At 35.7% G+C, this 21,936-nt stretch overlaps 1 non-coding gene across 1 annotated transcript; it reads left to right on the forward strand.

Moving 5' to 3' along the window:
* The first annotated feature begins 18,866 nt into the window (after positions 1-18,866).
* LOC138989539 (U2 spliceosomal RNA) lies at positions 18,867-19,061 on the forward strand. Its single transcript, XR_011465829.1, has one exon. It is a non-coding gene; the product is annotated as a U2 spliceosomal RNA (small nuclear RNA).
* The last annotated feature ends 2,875 nt before the right edge of the window (positions 19,062-21,936 follow it).

Raw genomic sequence — 21,936 nt, forward strand, 5'->3', positions numbered from 1 at the left:
AGCACAAGCTGTAATCAAGATCAGGGAGAAATATCAATAACTTCAGATATGCAGATGACACCACCCTTATGGCAGAAAGTGAAGAAGAACTAAAGAGCCTCTTGATGAAAGTGAAAGAGGAGAGTAAAAATGTTGGCTTAAAGCTCACCATTCAGAAAACGAAGATCATGGCATCTGGTCCCATCACTTCATGACAAATAGATGGGGAAACAGTGGAAACAGTGTCAGACTTTATCTTTTTGGGCTCCAAAATCACTCCAGATAGTGACTGCAGCCTTGAAATTAAAAAGCACTTGCTCCTTGGAAGAAAAGTTATGACCAACCTAGACAGCATATTCAAAAGCAGAGACATTACTTTGCCAACAAAGGTCCGTCTAGTCAAGGCTATGGTTTTTCATGTGGCATTATTTTTATGAGAAAACATATACTGTATTTACAAATGCCTGCGTGCTAAGTCGCTTCAGTCCTGTCTGACTCTTTGCGACCCTATGGGCTGTAGCCCACCAGTCTCCTCTGTCCATGGGGATTCTCCAGGTGAGAATACTGGAGTGGGTTGCCATGACCTTCTCCAGGGGATCTTTCTGACCCAGGTATCGAATCCAGGTCTCCTGCACCTCCTGCACTGCAGGCAGATTCTTTTCTGCTGAGCCACCAGGGAAGCCCCTATATATACATATAAACATATAATATATATATATAATTTATTTAACTAAATACAATCAATGGCTAATTTGTTACCTAGTATTATAATTTAAGTAAACCATGAAAAATTGGAGAAGTTATCAACATAAGTAGTAAATATTTCTGGTCAAATGCAAGGTAATTTGATCTGTTAACAAGATATGTTTCTTATTGAAATAAGAAACATAAGGACTTACTTATGAGGAATTTTATTCTCAATGACCAAAAACAGTTATCAAAAAGATCAGAATATAATACTACACTAATTCCATATGATAGGTTTTGACATTAATTTGTCTTCTAATTCTAAATTGCCTTCCTATTTTAATAAAGATATGCATAGCAACCTAATCTGTTTTCTACCTTTTTTAGGACTTGTTTTAATAATGGCCCAGAAAATTAAATTTATGTATTTAATAGTATTATTGTAGTCTCATTTTTATAAGTAGGCTTAGTGTCATTTAAATGATGATACATAATATGCAGACACAAGAATAGTCTCGAGCCTTTACTAATTTTGCTTAGCTGTTATGTATAGTTTCTTGTAACTAAAGAGCCTGGAATTAATCAACACATCATAGATTTAGAGAATTAAATATCCCAAATGAGAGGAATATATTTCCCAGATCCGAGATCAAATAAGTTACCATGGAAAATTATTAACAAAGGTCTCATTTAAGAGGATTTCAGACACTAAACTATGCTTAGTAGGATTAGTAGCATAATGCAGTACAAGGGCACTGAATAAGACTTTATGATTAATGTTTTGTAGTGGATGCAGGTAGGCTCTTGATTCTTGCAGCAAGAACTGTGCCCCACTCAAATGTGAGTGAATTGCAGGGAGGCACTGTGGTTTTAGAGGAAAACCTGACAAGTAGAATCAACACACGGGCAGAGTCCCAGATTTGCCTGCAATGTTCTATGATCTATCACAAAGTGGTTATAAAATGATAAGAGCAGACAGCCTATCTTTTCTTGAATTTGATGTCACAACTAAAACATTATCTTAAATTTAGCTGTTCTTACTCTAAATGGTTAAATTCACTGTTGTTCAAGATTTAAAATTTAATCCGAAGATTCTTTAACATTACAAAGAAACATAAAGTTACCCTAAGTTAAAATCGATTAATGGACATTGAAATAACTACAAAGACCTCTGAAATTCTTCTTTAGGTTGGAATAAGTGAAAATATTTCAGGATTTCCTTTTGGTTTGTGCTCCTTACTCCATTAGGAGTCCCAAGGAGTAAAGGAATCAAGACAGATTTACTTTTGCTATAAAAAGTATGCACTTTTCATTGGAGGCAATGAATTTCTGAAAGAAGAAAATTTCTAATTCCTAAATACCTGACTAGTGGCATCATTTTTCATATATAAGCCTTTTTTCACTCATCATGAATTATTCATGAACCTACCTTAATTTTAATTACCAACCTAACAGACTTAAAAATCACACTGTACCTAAAAATATAAACTGTATCACACTGAAGTTGAGAATGCATTATTCTTTATACATAATTGCTATCATGCTGAGGTTGGGTTGCCACCTTTTCCTGTGAAACCACGAAGAGGTTCTGCATGTATGCCTTCAACATATGCACATGTTGGTTAAAAACAGACCCTTTTGGCAACCTTCTGTCTTCTAATACTTTTCATCCTAGAAGGTTTATTAGTTTTTACTTTACAGAACGATTCAGCAGTTACTGCTACTAAATAGAAGACTTCTCACCAGATAATTGAGTCGGTAATTCACAGGGAGGACAGAAACTAGGGCTTTAAATACTGCAAGTTAGAGGTCCTTCTAGGAGTTATTAGTAGCTCTAAAGCTCTGGCATAGTTCGCTAGAAATGAAGTAGATCCATATGATAGTCTGTGCAGGACTGCCTCTGTGGCACTGCCTCTAGTAAGACTATTCAAGACTGATACCAGTTTCACTTATTCCAATTATATACCCATGAGCCAGTGAAACAACTCTTTTTAAATGGTGTGGGTTACCCTTTCATGAAACAGGGAAACCAGGACTGCATGCTGTATTCCAAATATCCTGTATTCAACTCTCCCAAACACATTCAAATGAATACTTACTTCTTGGCAATAGAAAATACATTTTAAACCTTGAATTTCTAGGTTAGATTTAAGTATGCTATTAACTGTTAATCAAATGCCCTCTTTACTTATAGTGTTTTTTAAAAAAATTATAAATTGTTTATTGACTCTATAAGTAACTATCAGAACTTGAAGTACTGAAAAATCATTTTAGTATTATTGGTAGTAAGATGCTTAAAAAATTTTATGTCAAGATATAGCCTCTCTCTTTATATATATGTATAAATGTAGTATATATATATATATATATATATACAATATCAGGAAGGTTTTACAAAGACTCAGGATTATAGGTTAAATGAATGAACTCTATTATGAAATCAGAAGAACAAATTACAGAAAAGTACTTTTAGTAGGACATGATTTTTGTTAAAATATATACATGAACCCATTTTATCTTTGCAATAACTATGTGAAGAAAATACTATTATTATAATACTTATTTACAGATGGAGGAAATGAAGTACAAGTAAATGTTTTTTAAATGGCCAACAAACCAAGATTTCAATCCAGGCAAACTAGTATCTGAGTATAATTCTCCTAATCCAGTCACTCACTGCTTTTTTAGAAGAGTGATTTTACAGAGTTAATAAAAAAAAATATATATATATATATATATATATACACACACTTTATGAAGATGCAAAGTATTTCAATATTCAACTTATAAAAACATATTTCAAAAAATTCTCAAGCTGGTTTGTAGCCAAATATACTTCTGTACCTTACTCTGACTTCAAATCAATCTCCTCAAATTATTCAAGGTCATTTTGGGGGAATATTTCTGGCTGTAGGCTATCTCTTCTAATAATAAAATAAATCCTTCTCATAACAACAACAACAAAAAAATGAGAAATGGCATGAACATGTAAAATCTACTCACACCTTGCCAAAACTACATACATCTCTTTTAGCCGTTTTTAATACAAAGATTGTACCCTTGGAGAGCAGGTCCTAAATTTGTCAACATAGCACGACAATATTAGAGATATTGGGGGATTTTGTTTGTTTGTTTTTTGCTTACTAATTACTTGGATGATAATCTTCATGGAATTCTGCAAAGCAGAAAACAGAACACCAATAAACTCTGCAATTAGATCCCTTTGTTCCATTGTAAAGAACCTGAAAATTTTCAGGTGCTTTATAGTTTGCATTTCTTGTCAATCTTATATTCCTTTTGGCAATTAGATGCCAACCACCCCAGAATGCACAGCCATTCAAACATTTATTCTTAAATTCCACTGCAATTAAAAACATCTCCAGTTAAGATACATAGCTTAATTTAAAGGACAGAGATTTATTAAATAATGAGATTGCCCATTTCCTACTATAATTTTTATTACCATATATTAGGAGTATTCAGTGCATTTTTTACCTTGTATTGTTGAGTAAAACTGACCACTAACACTATGTTCCAATTTTGTCTCAATCTTTCAAACTATTGTAAATACTGAAACTGTGTCAGAAAATTCCTATGCAACATAATCCAACAATGTCCTTAGTAGTTTGTGAAAAGCAATAAAAAGCCTTTGAACCAAACTCCTCTTTTTGGTGTTTGCTAAACCATTCCAGGGAATGTCATGCCTATTATATGTATCAGATTCCTTCTAATCATGACTTTGCAAGAAACTCTTTCCATATTCAAACACACCTGCTATAAACCATAACTGTGCTGGTTATTTGCAATATGTCCAAAGGTGAGCTGGCATTTACTACACTGAGGCTTTGAGAGCTAAATTTTAAATATTCAGGAATTTTGCAAGCCTGTTCTTAAACCATTGGAAGTTTAAATGGGCCATGGATTACGTAATGAAACTCTGCCAAGCCTTCAAGATTAGGGGTTTCCCTCATCTTTGAGAGCTGTTTTACCCACATGCCACTGCGTTTAACAGGTATGATCATTTCCTAACAATGCTATCTGTTAAGCTTATTGAAACTAAGGAATTTGTGGATTTCATATGGACTATCATTCTCATGCCTAGCCACTCTTATATAAGTGGTTGAGCAAAATTATAAAAGATGGTTTTCTTCAGGTTACTGGAGAAGGAAATTAATTTTCACAACTTTTCTAGGCTTTCTGTTGCCAAAAGATCACTTATGTGGAAAAAATAGAAGACAGTTCTGGTGACTTAAAAGTGATTTGTCAAGTTGTCTTAAATATTTCCTTTCTGTTTTAGCTGAGGCTTTGTTAGTCTACAAGCAGCACATTCAACATCTTGTCTTGTCTGTTCTTTACTTCTTTATGCCACCAAAGTTATTTGTTTTTAGCAGGCACTGTGCAGCTAGAACAAGGTACTTTGCTGCTCAGTTAAAGTTAACTGGGGCCACAAGTGGTCTTATACAAGATCTAGCGAACAGATGGACCAGTAAAGCAGAGACATGGTGACCAGCCATAAAAGAAGTCCTCCCAGGGTGTCTTAACAACAGCCGAAGTATTACAGGCATTTCCTCTAGAGCCATCTGGCTTTAATTTTTCTAGCTATTTTTCCTGTTGACATACAGAGCCACAAAGTTAAGGAAGCAATAATTCTTCTCTAGTTACTGTAACTGCTGATGCAAAACCACCAATTTTTCTAAAGCTACTCATCAAGTACAGGGACCCATCTCATAGAAGAATATTCTGTGGGTTAAAAGACTATGTTAGTTAAGAAGGGAGTGGTACAAAGTTACACTCTAGTTTAAAGTCAGTGTATGTATTCTTATAGGTTCAATTGATGTTCGTTTGTTTTATCCCAATTGAAATTGAAGACACGGTTATTCCCTTCTACCGCTTCTAAAGCAATATTTAAACAAAACAAAACAAAAAAAAGAAGCAAAATAACGGTACTCTTTTGGAAAGTTCTCCTTCCCCAACTCTCACTCTAAGATTTATTCTGACAATAACTGAAGTCATTTTAATGGTACCTAGGTAATAAATTTGAGTTATGTTTACTAAAGCTTTTGAAGTTTTGATCAGACTTATCATTCAGTTAAGGGAATCTCACAAACATTGTTGAAGGGGAACTTTCCCACTAGGAAAGGGCAAGTGACTGATGAGGTTCAAATGTAAAAGCATGTAGAAGATGAGGAAGTCAATTAGGGAAGAGGAGGTAAATTAAAATCTATGGTAGTTTTTGAGAGTTTTTGGTGAATCAGTTCAGTTCTGTTCAGTTCAGTCACTCAGTCGTGTCCGACTCTTTGCGACCCCATGAATCGCAGCATGCCAGGCCTCCCTGTCCATCACCAACTTCCGGAGTTCACTCAGACTCACGTCCATCGAGTCAGTGATGCCATCCAGCCATCTCATCCTCTGTCGTCCCCTTCTCCTCCTGCCCCCAATCCCTCCCAGCATCAGAGTCTTTTCCAATGAGTCGACTCTTCGCATGAGGTGGCCAAAGTATTGGAAACTCCAAAGTATTGGAGTTTCAGCTTTAGCATCAGTACTTCCAAAGAACAGCCAGGACTGATCTCCTTTAGAATGAATAACTGGGCTCAAATCAAACATTACATGTGATATAAAGACAGAAAATAGGTGGCCCAAGATCAGCCTTGATGCCAGAGTAAAACAAAAAGAGATGCTTGCCACTGTGGTCTCTCCTAAGAAAGAGTTTAAGGAAAAAGTCTGGATTCTAAAAAAATGGTAAATAAATTAAAATGCTGAGATTGAATTGTAATCAATACAACTAGATGTCACTGAAGAGATAAAACCATGAACAGAAAAATGAACCATACTTTACAATCTACAGAAACATAGTCAGGTATTCCATAGGGTGCAAGGTGGGTCTGGTTGAGGCCAGAAACTATAAACAATGCACAGGTTCACCAAAAGGTTAAGACCTAAGCATAACACTATAGTATGCTTCCCCTCCCCTACACTATAGAGATAGATAATGGAAGCAGAGAGACGGAAGTTTAAAGTTTGAAATCTTGAACTTAATTAAACAAAGACAGTAAAGCCTATCGATAAAATGAGCTAAGACTTTGAGATCAAGCCGAGGTAACACACTGAAAATTCTGAGTTGCTAAAGCGATATTCTGTTACTAATTTTCTCTGAGAAAATGACAGGAGGTAGGATTTATGAATATGAGGCCAGAAAGAGCTGCTTAACTGAACTAAAAAGAAGTTAGATTATCTTAACACTAATTTTAAGTTATTCTTAAATTATCTTTAATTTATACCATTTTTTATACAAACACAACATGTATATTTTAAGTGACTTAGAGGGTTGCCTTCTGTGTAAAGACTGCACAAAAATATTTCCATTTGTTCTGTATTAAAAAACAAAAAGGGGGAACCAGAACAAACAACAAAAGGAAATTACCTTTCAACAGAAATAGGGATGAGTCTGTACATTGTCACTGGGAAGTCTATAAGGGCTAAACTTACACGGATATGAATAAGATGCTGAAAAATATGTCTTAAAGCTATATTTTCAAAGTAAGCACCTATTTACTTAGTTTACATATGATACACAGGGTGAGGAGTGTGAGGAAAGCCACCACTTGCCCCTACACTGATGATGAACCATATGCTGAGATAAGGCTACCAGAGGTGATATTAGACACCAGGTGTTCTGTAGAACATTCAGAGCAGGTACTCAGTTAAACACTTATAGGTATTAGAGGGAGTGCAAAATTCTTTTCAAGGAAGCAGCATTCTTTGAGTCATATAAAGAATACCTCCTTCCCTGGAACATCCAGATCTCAGTATATTACTTGGAGTGCATTATAATCCTCAGTCTTGCGGGGCTTTGTAGCATAGCAGAGAATGTTAGACTGAAAGAAATAGTGGAGAACTATCATGTTAACAGGAACTAGCTCTTGGTTTTTATAAAAATCAAGGGATATTGGAGATGAGAGTTCCCAAGATGGCAGAATAGGAAGATCCTGAGCTCACTTCCTCTCATGGGCAAACTGAAATTACACCTATTTACAGAACAACTATTAACAAGAATGGAGAAGGAAATGGCAACCCACTCCAGTATTCTTCTCTGGAGAATCCCATGGATGGAGGAGCCTGGGGCTACAGTCAATGGGGTCACAGAGTCAGACACAATTGAAGTGACTTAGCACAGCACATTAACAAGAAAGATCAGAACCTACCAGAAAAATCTTCTGCAACTAAAGATATAAAGAAATAACCCCAACAATGGATAGGAGGAACACAGTTGCTGTAAAGTTAAGACTCACGCATTTAGGTAAGCAATCCACAAAATAGGAGAATAATTAGAATAACAAGAGTTCTCCCAAATGAGAAAGAGATCTGAGGCCCACACTGGGTTCCTCAACCTGGGGGTCTTGCACTGGGAAGATGAGCCCCCAGAATGGTTGGTTTTGAAAGCCAGTGGGGCTCACTTTTAGGTGAAGCAGAGAGCTATGGGAAAAAGAGACTTCACTCTTAAAGGGCACAAGTAATATTTAATACAGTTCAGGAAAAAGAACAAAAGCAGTAATTTGACAGAAGCCCAGGTCAGACCCACTTTCTGACCTTGGAGAGTCTCTCAGAGAAGCAGAGGGCAACTGGAGCTCATTTTGAAGACACGGACTCTGGTATCAGCCACTTTGGGGACCTGCTTCTACCATATGGACACCGGAGCTAGCAAGTGCCATGTGGGACTCCTCTCTCTAATTTACTAGTATCAGGACCTAGCTCTGCCTCTGCCCATCAGCCAGCAGGCACAAGTACTGGGACATCTCAGATCAAGCAACTAACTGGGTGGAAATGCAGCCCCACCCATCAGAGAACAAGTTGTTTTAAGACCCTCTGACTCGAAAGCCACCCCTGGACACAACCCTGCCCACCAGAGGGCCTCGGGCATGGTCCCACATATCAGTGCACAGGCACTGGACCCAGGACCCTCAGCGCCCAGCAGCCAGAGACCCCCAGGTACCAGTTCTGCTTACCAGTGGTCAGAAACCCAGAAACTAATAAAACACTCTCAAGGGACTTCCCTGGCTATCCAGTGGTTAAGACTTAACTCCCAATGCAGCGAGACTGGGTTTCATCCCTGCTTGAGGAACTAGAACCTCATTCCACAACTAAAATTGAAGATCCCTTGTGCAGTAACTAAGACCTAGCACAGCCAAATAAATAAAAATAAGTAAATATTTTTAAAAGACTCACAATATATATTCAAAAATTTACAGAATGGAAGACAGAAATGTATAGTTATATAATAATAATAATGACTTCACAAACCACTTTCCAGACTAGATAGAACAAGGTTGAGGGGAACAGACAAAAGAACATAGTAGGAAGACCCTGTGCTCATGGGGAAGACCCTTCCCCATGGACACACCAAATTCACAACATTTTACAGATAAACCATCAATAAGAATGATCTGAAGAGAAGCAAAATATATTTTCCACAACTAAAGATATTAAGAAGGAACTGCAATGAGATAGAAGGAGAAGCTGAGACATAATATAATCAAGATCCTCATCCTTGGGTAGGTGACTCATAAAAAGGAAGATAATCGCAATTGCAGAGGTTCTCCCCAAGAAATGAAGGGTTCAAGCTCCGTATTAGGATACTTCACAAGGAAGACAACCCACCAGAATATCTGACTTTGAAGACCAGCAGAGCTTTGTATAGGAGAGCTGGAAGAGACTGAAAGTACACCCATAAAAGATTCACACAAGCTTTCAGATGCTCTGAGACCCAGCATGGAGGCAGTAAATTGAAACAACTAAGGCTTTACTCTTAAAGGGTAGAAGTAAAATTTAACACACTCCAGGGCCCAGAGCAAAAGCCCACTAATGATGCAGCACTAGTCCCTGGGCACCTGAGGGTTCCACAGCCAGCTTTCTCAGGACCCAGACTTGACAATCAGCAACCAGTAGCCTATGTACAAGGCAGGGCTTGGCAACCACTCAGACTGGGGGCCAGCCTCACCTACTAGGATGTCCACAAGAGTCAGTTCAATACAACAAAAGGATGCACACAGCCCACAAAGGGGACATCCCTAGAGTATATATAGCCCTGGTGAGCAGAGGGGAGCGTGCTCCTGGGACATTTAGGACATTTGTTATGAGAGGCCACTTTTCCAAGGAAACACAACAAACCTACAAGGTGCACGGAAATGAAAACAGCAAATTAGACAAAATGAAGTGATAGAGGAATATGTTGTAAACAAAGGAGCAAGGTAAAACCTCAGAACAAGAACTAAGTGAAGTAAAGATAGGCAATCTACCAGACAAAGTATTCATAGTAATGATTATAAAGATAATCAAAGAACACAGAAGAAGAATGGATGAACAGAATGAGAAGTTAGAAGATTTTAGCAAGAATGCATAAAAACTACAATAACTGAAATGAAAAATATATTAGAAGAAATCAACAGCAGTTTAAATGATGCAGAGGAACAGATCAACAAGCTGGAAGACAGAACAGTGGAAATCACTGAAGCAAAACAGAAAAAAGAAAAAGGATTAAAAGAATGAGGGCAGTTTAAGAAATCTCTGGGACAACAGAAATAATACTAGCATTTTCATTATAGGAGTCTCTGAAGAAAGAGAAAAGGATGGAGAACATATTTGAAGACCTAATAGTTGAAAACTTCCCTACATGCAAAAAGAAACAGATTTCCAAGTCCAGGAAGCACAGGGTCCCCAAAAGGGTCAACACAAAGAGGACCACATCAAGACACATTGTACTTAGAATGAAAAAAAAACTAAAAATAGAGAATATTCAAGTACATATGGAACATTCTCCTGGACAGATCACATACTAGGCCACAAAACAAGCCCAAGTAAATTCAGGAAAACTGAAATCCTATAAAGCATATTTTTCAACCACAATGTCTAGAGACTAGAAATCAACTTCAAGGGGAAAAAATGGAAAAAAAAAAAAAAAACCCCACAAACACAAGAAGGTTAAACAATATACTACTAAAAGGAATGGATAACTGAAGAAATAAGAGTCAAAAATGACTGGAGGTAAATAAAAAAGAAAACAGAGTGATCCAAAAATCTATGGGCAGCAAAAGTGGTTCTAAGAGGGAAATTTATAACAATACAAGCAAGAAAAATAACAAATCAATAATCTTACCTTACAACTAAAGGAACTAGAAAAAGAAGAACAAACAAAACCTAAATTTAGTAGAAGGAAAGAAATCATAAAGATCAGAGCAGAAATAAATGAGACTAAAAAACAATAAAACAGTTCAATAAAAGTAAGTTGGTTTTTTGAAAAGATAAACAAAATTAATAAACCTTTAGCTAGATTCATTAAGGAAACAAGAGGACCAAATCAAAAAGATCAGAATTGAAAATGGAGAAATTACAACAGATACCATAGAAATACAAAGGATAATTAACAGATTACTATGAACAATTATATGGCAATAAAATGGACAAATCCAATAAATGTACAATATCCCAGGATTGAGCCAGGAAGAAAAAATAAAGAAATCAATTACCATTAACAAAATTGAATCAGGAAAAAAAACTCCCAGCAAACAAAAATCTCGGACTGGAAGCCTTCAAAGTGAATTCTACCAAATATTTAAGGATGAGTTAACACCCATTCTTCTATTAAAAAAAATAAATGCAGAAGAAACAACACTTCCAAACTCATTCCATGAAGCCAGCAATGCCCCACTAACAAAACCAAAAAATGATATCACAAAAAAGCAAAACTATAGGCCAACTACATCATATTCGATGCTGAAAAGCTGAAAGCATTTTCCCTAAGATCAGGTACAAGACAAGGATGCCCACTCTCATTACTTTTATTTAACATAGCATTGAAATCCCTAGTCACAGAAATCAGACAAGAAAAAGGAATCAAAAAAGCAAGGGAAGAAGTAAAACTGCCACTGTTTATAGGTGACATTATAAAATACATAAACAATTCTAAAGATACTACCACAATCTACTAGATGGAGCTCATCAATGAATATAGTAAAGATGAAGGATACAAAATTAATACATAGAAATCTGTTGCATCCCTACATCTTCCAGAGAACTATCAGAAAAAGAAATTAAGGAAACAGTCCCACTTACAATCACATGAAAAAAAAAAAAACACAGTATACATAGCAATAAGGAGGTAAAAGATTCACATTTGGAAAACTATAGGACACCAATGAAAGAAAATGGACACAAATAGATGGGAAATATATACTGTATTCATGGATTGGAAGAAATAAATGTTAAAAGGACCATACTACCCAAGGCAATCTACAGATTCAATACAGTCCCTGACAAAATAATGATAGCATTTTTCACAGAACTAGAACAAATAATTGTAAAATTTGTATGGAACCACCAAAAACCTTGAATAGCCAAAAAAAAAAAAAAAAAATCCTGAGAAAGAAGAACAGAGCTGGAGTAAGGTATAGCAGTCTCTAACTTCAGAAAAGTGTAAAGACATAGCAATCAGAACTGTAAGATTCTGGTACAAAAAAAATAGATCAGTGGAACAGAATAGAAAGCCCAGAAATAAAACCATGCACTCATGGTCAATTAATCTCTGTCAATGAGACAAGAACATACAATGGAGCAAACAGTTTCTTTAGTAAGTTGTGCCCTGGGAAACTACATATAAAATTAGAACATTATCTCACACCATATACAAAAATAAACTCAAAATGTGTTAAAGATCTAAATTTAAGACCAGGAGTCAAAAACTCCTAAGAAACCACAAGTAGAAGATTCTTTGAATAAATTATAACAATATTTTTTGGATCTGCGTCCTAAGGCAAAGAAAATAAAAGTAGAAATAAATAAATAGGACCTCAGTTCAGTTCAGTCGCTCAGTCGTATCTGATTCTTTGCTACCCCATGAATCGTAGCACGCCAAGCCTCCCTGTCCATCACCAACTCCCGGAGTTCACTCAGACTCACGTCCATCGAGTCAGTGATGCCATCCAGCCATCTCATCCTCTGCTGTCCCCTTCTCCTCCTGCCCCCAATCCCTCCCAGCATCAGGGTCTTTTCCAATGAGTCAGCTCTTCCCATGAGGTGGCCAAAGTATTGGAGTTTCAGCTTTAGCATCATTCCTTCCAAAGAAATCCCAGGGCTGATCTCCTTCAGAATGGACTGGTTGGATCTCCTTGCAGTCCAAGGGACTCTCAAGAGTCTTCTCCAACACCACACTTCAAAAGCATCAATTCTTCGGCGCTCAGCTTTCTTCACAGTCCAACTCTCACATCCATACATGACCACAGTAAAAACCATAGCCTTCACTAGACGGACCTTTGTTGGTAAAGTAATGTCTCTGCTTTTCAATATGCTATCTGGGTTGGTCATAACTTTTCTTCCAAGGAGTAAGCATGTTTTAATTTCATAGCTGCAGTCACCATCTGCAGTGATTTTGGAGCCCCAAAAAATAAAGTCTGACACTGTTTCCACTGTTTCCCCATCTATTTCCCATGAAGTGATGGGACCGGATGCCATGATCTTCATTTTCTGAATGTTGAGTTTTAAGCCAAGTTTTTCACTCTTCTCTTTCACCTTCATCAAGAGGCTTTTTAGTTTCTCTTGACTTTCTGCCATAAGGGTGGTGTCATCTGCATATCTGAGGTTATTGATATTTCTCCCAGAGTACATCAAGGCTGTATATTGTCACCCTGCTTATTTAACTTATACGCAGAGTACATCATGAGAAATGCTGGGCTGGAAGAAGCACAAGCTGGAATCAAGATTGCTGAGATAAACAGGACTTAATTAAACTTAAAAGCTTTTGTACAGCAAAGGAAACAATCAACAAAATAAAGAAAACCTATTGAGTATGAGAAAATATTTATAAATGATATAAGCAATAAAGAGTTAATATCCAAAATATATAAACAGCTCATACAACTCAATATCAAAAAAAAATCAAACAATCCAAATAAAAATGAACAAAGAACTGAATTGGGCATTTTTTTTCCGAAGAAGACATACAGATGGCCAACAGGCACAGGAAAAGATACTCAACGTCACCTCTCATCACAGAAATGCAAATCAAACCCACAATAATATATCACCTCACACTTGTCAGAATGGCTACCATCAAAAACACCACAAATAACAAATGCTGTCTGGATGGGGAGAAAAGGAATCACTTGCACACTGTTGGTGGAAATGTAAATTGGTGCAGCCACTGTGGGAAACAGTACGAAGTTTCCTTAAAAAACTAAAACTAAACTACCATGTGATCCAGCAATTCCAGTTTTCCATATACATCTGAAGAAAACAAAAACCCTAATTTGAAAAGATATACACACACACTCCAATGCTTATAGCAGCATTATTTATAATAGCTTTATATGGAAGCAACCTAAGTAACCATTAACAGAAAAGTGAATAACAAAGATTAGTTTTGCCAGTTGCAACAACACAAATGAATTTGGAGGTATTATGCTTAAGTGAAATAAGTCACACTAGAGAAAGACAAATATTGTATGTTATCACTTAACATGGAATCTAAAAAGTAAAAAAAAAATGACTGACTGTAACAAAAATATAAAACAACCTTAGCAAACCAGGACTAGATGAGCATTTCCTTAATTATATTAAATATATCTCCCACAATCTTACAGAAAATATCAAATATCACCTTAATGATGAACTTTAAGAACTGTCTTCAAAAAAAATGAAAAAAAATGCAGATTCCTGGTATATTTCTACTAAATCTTGTTTTGAAGCTCCTAATGAATATGACAAAAATATTTTGTAAAAAGTTGTAGGAAAGAAAACAAACATTATTTGCAGAAGATGTGATAATGTATATAGAAAAATCCAAAGAAGTTAAGATAAATTATTAGTTTAAGAGTTCAGTGAACTTAAGATTACTAAATACTAATTGTAATTACAATATCAAAAATAATTAGAAAATTTAAATTTTAATTGATAGTATTTACAAAAATAAATTGTCAGGTATATAGGAATAAATATAGCAAAAATACACATTACTTTCAAAGAAAATCATTAAACTTTTTTAAAAGACATAATAATGGTATCAGCAGATCAGTTCAGTTCAGTTCAGTTCAGTCACTCAGTTGTGTCCAACTCTTTGCAACCCCATGGACTGCAGCATGCCTGGCTGATACAAACTAATAAATATAAAATAAATAGCACGTTCCTCCTACATAGTACAGGGAACTATATTCAATATCTTGTAATAACTTATAATGAAAAAGAATATATATGTATGCATAATTTAATCATTTTTTGTATACCAGAATCCAACACAATATTGTAAATCAGCTATCAAAAGTGTTCAAAGTGTTAGTCACTCACTTGTCTTCCAACTCCTTGCGACCCCATGAACTGAGCTTGTTAGGCTCCTACATCCAAGGGATTCTCCAGGCAAGAATACTGGAGTGGGTTGCCGTTTTCTCCTCCAGGGGATCTTCTCAACTCAGGGACTGAACCCAGGTCTCCTGCATTACAGGAAGATTCTTTACTGTCTGAGCCATCAGGGAAGCTCAAATACTTTAGTTAAAAAAAAAAAAAAGATACAATAAAAGGCAACTGAAATAGAGATATACATCATGTAATGATAAAGAAGTCTTTATAAGACAGAAGCAGCCTCACCATTAAACCCATTCTATGCATTCATGATGGGTCACAAGCAGGCATGTAAAGCCCAGGAAAAGTGGGCAACACCTGGAAGAAGATGAACAAAGGACACCAAGGGAAAACTTAATTACATCACCATTTTGTTCTAATGAGCTCAACAGTGTTCATAGTTGTGATATGTGGTCTGAGGGGGCAAAACATATTGAAATTCTGGGCCAAGTGCATAGAGGACTCAGATGAAAGCAATGCTATTAAGGCCTCACATTCAAGAGTATTGAATTCTTTTACACATAATTTTCTTAAAAGCCTGCATAATTTTACATTTATTGGAGTCGTCACCTTCAGACACTGATTATTTTGGAGAAGCAATCACAGAAACCTGAAAAATCAAGGTCTGATGAGAAGCCCTAAATAAACCAAGTTTCAGAAGCCCAAATCTAAAAAGCAAGGAGTTTTCAACATTAACAACCCAAATTCTATATTTCTTCTCTACTGAGAAACCTGATATTGCATGTATTAAAACAGAGTGGGAATATTAAATAAAAAAAAACTGGGTTAAAAGAAGACACTCTCTCGTGAGTTAAACTGACATACAAATACAAAAGAAAAAAAAAGATACAGAGAAAATATCAGCTAATAGAATTTAGAAAAATTATTTAATGTTTGCTTATAAAATATTGCCGCTAAAATAATTTATGGGTGTGTGCTCAGTCACTTTAGTCACGTCTGATTCTTTGCAACCCCATAGACTGTAGCTCACCAGACTCCTCTGTCCATGGGATTTTCACCAAAAGAATACTAGAGTGGGTTGCCATGCCCTCCACCAGGGGATCTTCCCAACCCAGGGATCAAACCCACATTTCCTGAGTTTCCTGCACTGCAGGTAGACTGCTGAGCCACTGGGGAAGCCTCTTTGTAGTTTTATACATTTACATCTAGCATGTGAGTGACTTCACTGTTTACATTTGAATACCTGATCAAATATATTCTATACAATTTTATTATTTCTGCAATTTGTTAGCTAATAGCTAGTTGTCTCAATATCTCTAAGTAATCTGTCTTTCCCATTAATTTTAACATAAACTTTATATGTATTTCTTTGGCTCGTCTATCAAAGTTGACAAAGGCCTGGGGTTGTTCAGGCCTTAATTGTTGTTGGTTCAAGATGCAGGCATTTTCAGGGCTTTAAACACCACATCTATGCTGACCAGTAAACAAATTCACATCTCCAGGACAGATCTTTTTTTTTTTTTTAATTAATTTAGTTTAACTGGAGGCGAATTACTTTACAGTATTGTTGTGGGTTTTGCCATATATTGACATGATTCAGCCATGGAGGTACACGTGACAGATATTTGACTGTCAAATAGGACATATTCAAATTTTTACTTTACATATTTACATATCAAAATGAAATCTTTTATTTTGCCCACAAAACATGGTTCCTCCTATGATATTCCTCTAGCTCAGGAATTACCAGCACCATACACCCAGTATTTCAGGCTAAAAACTGAAAGAAATAATCCTTGGGCAACCTTTTCTTAGGGGTTCTTTCTCCTTGCTGAACTCTTCAGTTCTAGCTCTGTGCCCTGAGATTTAAATAGGCACAGTAAATAATGACTGCCTCCTAAATAATCTACAATTATCCACTTTTCCTTTACAAGTCATGTCAATTTCTTCACGTAATATCTAGATCTCCGAAAAGTCAATATTGGAGAAAGTATACTACTTTGCCAGAATATTCTTTTCTTCATCACCAGGAAGGTGTTTCTCAAAAATACCCACACCAACCTATACAGAGTAACTAATTTAAATTGGGTCTTTTTGTCAGGGAAAAACACAGGGCAAATATAATTAATTGTCATTATTTTATCATATAATTTTATAACCACACTCCCAAGCAATATATATATTTTAATCCCATTTCACAAGTCTCAAATCTGAGACTTAAAATAGTCAGCAAACTTCTCAAAATCCATTGTCTGGCTACAAAATTGACTTCTTTCCAAAATGTTAAGGTGGTTCCCCGTAAGAGCCTTCTCAACAATCAGTGAAGAATCAGAAATATCCTTTCTTCAAAATCTCCCAGCTGAGCCAAAGTCTAAATTTCCATGTGCAATTTCACCAAAGCTTTTACAATTTTTAACTACTGCTTCAATGACCTACCTATTCATCCCATACCTGCACATCTACCTTAACACAAAACAATTTAGAAATTAATAAAAATAAGAACTCTTCTCATTATAGCCTCTGACATCTCAACCTGCTTTTCCATAGTTGAGGAATACCTGAAGTTCAAAATGTCAGTCTCCAGGTTTTCAATATAATTTTTGTAGCAGTGGAACATGTACAGAGGTTATTTTGCCAGAGTGGTGAAATACTTTTATTAACTACTGCTATTTTACAGCAAGAAATAAGCATTAATTGACATATGAGTATGTAGCCAGAAATTTTGTGTACCCAAGGAAAATATTCAGCAATATATTTCTTATTGTTCGCTAAGTTACAAACCTATAGGTTTCTGACTCTGATGAAATGCTAGGTGGATGAAGTATTATTTGCCAAGATAGAGAAAGAATAAGAAGGTAGATTTGGGAAGGCTGGGGGTAGGAAAAAGATACATTTTTCTAACTCTAGACTTGCTTTCCCCTGTTTTTGTTGTTTTTGCTAGTGTGTCAGAGCACAGTTGCTCAAACTTTCTCAAAGATAAGAACTACTTGAGTCTTTTTAAAAATCCAGAGTTCTAGGTACTCTCCTTGGACATTCTAACCCTGTGATCTGAAGTGAAACTTGTAGAACCTGTATTTTTAACAAATATGTTGAGAGGTTATTGATTACCAAAAAGACAATTGTGAAATATTTAGTGGACCATCTAGGAGCTATATAGTTAACAAGTAGGTTTTCCTTTCTTTATTTCTTTTTTTTTTTCTGTAAGAGTAGAGTGTTTTGTTGAAATAGCTATTTAAATGTATCCTTTATTGTTGTTATTTACTCACTAAGTCAGGTCCAACTCTTTGCAACCCCATGGATGGTAGTCCATCAGGCTCCTCTGTCGAAAGTGGGTTTCTTCCACTCCACTCCAACCCACTGGAGTGTATTGTCATTCCCTACTCCAGGGGATCTTCCGGACCCAGGGAGTGAACCGGCATCTCTTGCATTTTCTACATTGGCAGGCACTTTCTTTTAGCCTCCAAAATAATTTGGAGTTTTTTAATGAGTATCTTTAAAAATATTTTGCTGAAATGGCAAAACACTTTAATTGATTTAAAGTTAGAATTATATACCCCCAGAATGACTTCTGAGTTGGCTTTTTAGAAACCTTCATATCAGTGTTCTGAAGTTTATCTTGGATATCTACGAAACTTCAGATAAACACTATTAAAATATACATGGAAAAAGTAAAATATTCAAAAAATATCAAAGTAATTCTTAAAAATAAAAGAGAATAAAAGGTATCTAACATAAGAGAAAAAAGAGGATATATACTTAAAAAGAGAAAACTCTTAATGACTACTAAAAATGAAAAGATGTTCTAACACACTAGTAATTAGAAAGATACAACTTAGAGCTACATAAAGTTCCAATTTTCAATCGCTTCTCAGTCTTTTGGCTAAGATCAAGTGTAGTATCTGTTCTTCTCAGTTTAATATCTGATAAGTCCTCTATCCAGTTTTCATTCATTAGCTTGGCAACTTTAAAAGTAATCATACCAATTGCTGACAGGAATAAATCTGTTGTACCAATCTACAGAGTAATTTAATGTTATCTAGTAAGGTTAGGGGACTATAAGTTGTATTATTAAACTGTGACTCTTTAAAAGTAAAACAGTATACTAAAATGTAAAGTTATGTATTATTTAATATATTTATTTACAGACTATTTTTATTACATTGATGGACCTATAAATAATTCTGTTCAAAACATCTTTTAAAAATGAAAGTCTTCAAAAATTTTAAACTGTAAATGAAGCAAAATGGAAAAATAGCTTTATATTTCTTATTTAAGCATTAAAAACAGCAAGCAGAATAATTATTCTGGAAAATATTTATATACTTAAAGCTGTCTGGTTATTTTCTTTAAAATGTATTTCTCTTATAATAAAGTTGATTATTGATTTTTAATAAAATCATCTACAATCTTTTCCAAACTTGTTTCCAAAGTTGTCACCACCACCAAGAGTTATCATCAGTGTTTAGCTTCTTAACTGAATTTTACAAAGCATTGATGACATTGTCAGAGTTTAATTTCTAGAATAAATTTCCAAAAGCGTTATTTTGGTTCCATTAATTGGATGCTTGATCAAACCATTTTTAGATCTAATTTCCTATGTGAAACATCTAAATGGCATTATTCCACTGCTTGTGATCTAACGGAGCTAACGTATTCACAGCTCTTGCTGCAAATTTCATAAGTATTAAAAAGATCTGGAATAAAAAATAAATACAATTTACTTAAGAAAGCACTGCTGCTGCTGCTGCTGCTGCTAAGTTGCTTCAGTAGTGTCCGACTCTGTGCGACCCCATGGACTGCAGCCCACCAGGCTCCTCCGTCCCTGGGATTCTCCAGGCAAGAACACTGGAGTGGGTTGCCATTTCCTTCTTCAATGCATGAAAGTGGAAAGTGAAAGTGAAGTCGCTCAGTTGTGTCTGACTCTTAGCGACCCCATGGACTGCAGCTTACCAGGCTCCTCCATCCATGGGATTTTCTGGGCAACAGTACTGGAGTGGGGTGCCATTGCTGAAAAGCAATGCTTCTCAGAGTGGTATGCTCATACATTTTCTCCAAATTCACAAGTTAAACATATGAAAAGGACATCTTTAGGCAGTTTTCTTAATGTAACTAGTAACTTTTGAAACCCCACCCAATATTGTGCCCTCAGATTTGCATCTTCTGGGTGTCAGGAGATCAGTGTTAACCTTTATGGCCTCAATAATGGATAGAAAATGCCAATGGATATATTATACCAGTTTTTTGGGTTGCCCTAAACTTTCTTGAAAGGGAAGTTCATTACTTACTTTTTAATTAAACACATTTTTTTAAAACTCACTACTGAAACATTATTTCAAAGTGACCAATAAATTAAATGGAGGTGTCTGAGAGATGATAAAACCACTCTAGCAAGACCAAGACTCACTGTGTGTGCTCAGCTTCTATTCTCTGCACATTATTCATATTTATCTAAGCTCTTATTTCCTTTGTTTTCTCCAAACTCAGCATATGGTGGCCTGCCAGTATCATTTAAGTGGACAGCATGAAAAATTGTGTCCAATGCTTACCCCACCATCATGCAAGATTGGAAGGAATTAGCTGTCCCTGGCCACTGCTGACCCAGGGCATATTGTTTTATCATCAACACTCTGCATGCTGTCCTTAAAATGGAGACACCAGCCATGTTTTGTTTGAAGTGGGTGAGGAAAATAAAGTCGATTTTCAGATTTAACCCCCTAGGGTGGTTATAACTCTTAATATTTCATTTGTCTCCCATTTTTATACAGCCATGACAAAAGCTGCAACTATTAAACAAAATGGACATATAACAAATAGATGCTAATTTTTAATCAATGCAATTGCTATGAATACTTCATAAAAAAAAAAAAAAAAAACAGGACAGATGTTAAATCAATCAGAATGTATGGATAAGAACAGTACAGTGACTCACAGGAACCAGAATGCCTGGTCTCCCCAGAATTGAAACTGTGCACACCCTGTAACCCAGCTCTTCTTCATGTATATATTTATTAGTAACTCTTACATATGTGTACCTAAAGTACAGAGAAGGGTTTTCATTATAGCATTTGGATAAATACACTATGGGATACAATGGAATACAGTAGACTGATGTAGGTAGCTCTCAACATAAATGAGTGGGAAAAAATAATATTTGTGTAAACATTAAAAACTCACTGTATACTAATAAGTGTTATAAATAGCACATATATTCTAATGAAACTATAAAATCATGAAGGTAAAGCTAAATATCAGGTTCATAGTAATTACACCTCTGCATAGGGAGATGGAAATTAACTTGTGGTATATTCTAATTATAACTGAATGCAATATATATGGAACAAGATAGGTATTAATTGTGATCATTTCTGGGTGGGGTTAAATAGGTACTCTTATTTCACTTAGTATCTTATTTTTCCAAATTTCACTCAAAAACAAAACAGTATCATAAGGAACAATATTCACTTTAATTTGGAATCATATTGTTACATATTTACTTTGCCTACAAAACGTCCTCCCCTATTGACACCTTCAAGGGATTCAGAAAAAGAAGTATGAAAAATGTGGTATTTTATTTAAAAAATGTTCAGTTCAGTAGCTCAGTAGTGTCTGACTTTTTGCAATCCCATGGATTGCAGCACGCCAGGCTTTCCTGTCCATCACCAACTCCTGGAGCTTATTCAAACTCACATCCGTCGAGTTGGTGATGCCATCCAATCATCTCATCCTCTGGTGTCCCCTTCTCCTCCTACCTTCAATCTTTCTCAGCATCAGGGTCTTCTCAAATGAGTCATTTCTTCACATCAGGTGGTGAAAGTATTGGAGTTTCAGCTTCAACATCAGTCTTTCCAATTCAGGATTGATTTCCTTTAGGATGGACTTGTTGGATCTCTTTTCAGTTCTTCTCCAACACCACAGTCCAAAAGTATCAGC

This window comes from Bos mutus, chromosome 1 (genome assembly GCF_027580195.1).
Source record: "Bos mutus isolate GX-2022 chromosome 1, NWIPB_WYAK_1.1, whole genome shotgun sequence".
Lineage (NCBI taxonomy): Eukaryota > Metazoa > Chordata > Mammalia > Artiodactyla > Bovidae > Bos > Bos mutus.